The sequence below is a fragment of the Halyomorpha halys genome, unplaced genomic scaffold (assembly GCF_000696795.3).
Source record: "Halyomorpha halys isolate HHAL.00 unplaced genomic scaffold, Hhal_1.1 Scaffold176.1, whole genome shotgun sequence".
NCBI classification, from domain to species: domain Eukaryota; kingdom Metazoa; phylum Arthropoda; class Insecta; order Hemiptera; family Pentatomidae; genus Halyomorpha; species Halyomorpha halys.
Window position 1 is genome coordinate 287112 of NW_027106234.1, and position 2974 is coordinate 290085.

Consider the following 2974-nt stretch of genomic DNA (forward strand, 5'->3'; position numbering starts at 1 on the left):
TTTACCACTACCCAGACGATCTTCCTAAAATTAATTACGTATGGTCAACTAATATCCTTCTAATTTGAAAAAAATATATGTAAAGTATGAAATGTTTTTAGAATAGATTCAGGACTCTAAAATTTAAAATTAGAATTTAATTAAGTTTTTCTTATCGCCGTTGACAGCAACCAGATTATTTTAAGTGCATATAAATTTGTTCCCATCACGTTTTTGCTTTTAGGAAGATCATTTTGTAATTGAAGGTGTGTATATTGAAGGGGCTATGTAATATTTTTTCATTTTCTGAATATTTAGTGTGAATGAATGGGGTGGATGCCTATCAAGCTAGTGTGAGTTACTCTAACCACAAAATCCAATTAATAACTGAGATGTCTAAATGTAGATGGGGCTAATAATAAAAATATAACAGGCTCCCCAAAAAATTGAACTTTGCTTTCTTAAAATTTATTATTTGTAACATAAACCCTTTTTCCACAAAATGATTTTAAATGATAGAGCATTATAATTCATGTAAAATTTAGAAATACATTCGGCAACTAATTGTAATAAAAGATATTGGTCTGACTTATTCATTTTCATTTATTTCTTTGTTTAATTTGTTATCCCTCCTGCAATTTATTTATTAGCTCCTAATAAATTATTGTAGACACATTAGCAGTATATATGAATATTTCAGCTGTCTTATAGTGTATTTGAAATTAGTTTGGTGATTATTTTTGTTTTTTACTTTATATTTTATGTATTATATTTGGCATATTCTGCAAGTTTTTACAGCATAAAAATCCAAGCTCTGTTAATAATTAATTAATGAATTGGCTTAATGAATTCACTTCTAACGCATAATAATATAACATTTTTAAAAATGCATCCCTAATTTTTTCTAGAATTTTAAATTCAATATCATTGACCAAATTTTTAAGTTTTGTTGTATGTTCCAAGTGTTCCCTAACTATGAGAACAGCCTAATTTTTGGCTTAATAGTTGACTAGCTACCCAGTTAGTGTTTGTTGCTGGTTATTATTTATCAATTAAGTCTAATAATTGAAAAGTTAATGTGATTTGCGATCTCCTTAAGTGAGCATAGAACTGTGCTGACAATCCAGCATGAACTCATTACCATGAGCACAATTTAATTGTTTTAAGTAGTAGTGAAAGATAATAAATTGAGTAGAATCTATCAAAGGATGTAGGTTTGATTAGAGAAAAACAAAACCCTATATAAATTAAGTGAAAACTAACATAAGGCCCATCATTAAAGAGGAAGTATGCATATGGACTGTTACAAAAATATCCTAAAATGATTTTCCAGAAATTGATGTTACATACTAAATTGACATCAATAAGCAGCAATTCCATGAAATATTTCCATCAATAAAGGTAATCGATAAAACTAATTTGAAATTTTTATGTTGCCAATTTAATTCTTAATATGCTATAATTATATCTCTAATATCATTTTGGGATATTTTTTGTGACAGTTCATATGCCTATTTCCTTTTTATTGATGGACCTATTCTTAGCTTCTAGCACTTGATATCAATATGTTATTAATGATTTTTTTCGGGAAATGAAAGCCATCCACTATTAAATATTGTTCTGGATAGATTCTTTTCAATTTATTATCTTTAACCACCATTAAAAACAATTGAATAGTACTCATGTTAATGACCTCATGCTGAAATGACTGCACTATTTTATGTTTACTAACGGAAATCATTTTCATCAATGACATGCATTTTTCAGTTATTAGATATTATAGATTGATAATAAAGGACACCAAACACTGACAAATTCCGAATTACTTATATTGAGACTGCTTCCTTTAACAAAGAACAGATGCATCATGAAACTATTCACTGCTTATTTCAATAAAACACACCGATCATACCACTAAATATTTTGGGTGTTATTTTTTAAAGTAGGTAAAACCCTAGAGTATATTATATTTTTAGATATTAGTAAAATTAAAGGTTTTCATCTTGATGAATGGACCTATTTAACAGTACTTGAAGAATAAAACCCAGCCAAACTAGTAAATAGGCCTCAAGATCTTAAATAAAGATATGATCTAGGAAGATTCTTATAAACACTATTGTATTTTTGCTGAGGGTGGTTAGGAAGGTAACTAACAATGATCTCATAAGGTTGGTCACACCATACAGACAGAAGTGTAATTACCAATGAGAAGTTTATATATTCTGTAATTGATATTACAGCTTGAAGGAATAGAAACATGTTGGAAAAGGAATAATAAAATAAAAATTGGTAAAGATAAAATGTGAGATCAAAAATATAAGTATATGAAACTTGTATAAAGATCTAAATAAACATTTTCAATTATTAGCTATAACCAAGGGCAGGAATCAATGATTATCTAGTATTGTTATGTATATATGTATGTGATTTGGGTGAATCAAAATAGTTGGATAATCCACCTATAATGTAGGCACTGCTAGTGCCCCTTTTGGACAGTGGTGGAACTTAGCTTCACCTCTAGTGCTCTCTGTGGGGGAAGAAGACACTAGAGGCATGAGAGAGACATTTTCTCTGGGCAATCAGTAATTATTTTTCTTTAATCTTCTTCAGTGAAAAATGAGTGAGTAGACATTTCTGGAGTTGGACCCCGCAATAGAGGAGAGGGGAAATAAAGGGATGTAGAAGAGTAGAAAAGAAAAGCATGGAGTAAGTCAGCTTCCTTCTATATGATTCACATCATCACTATTCATTATCATCATTATCAAAATCCAGACCTCCTAATCAAAATTCATTAAGACACTTTAACCATAAATGTTTTATTCCAGCCATCCCTACAATCGTTTGTAAATTATCCAATAGATTTATTTCTGTCAATTATGTTTAAGTTTGCATTACAATTAATTTATATATACAGACCACTAATAATACCCAACCAAGCAGTCAAAAGTGAAGTTATCATCTGGCCTATGCACTGTGTGTGTGTCTGATATATATA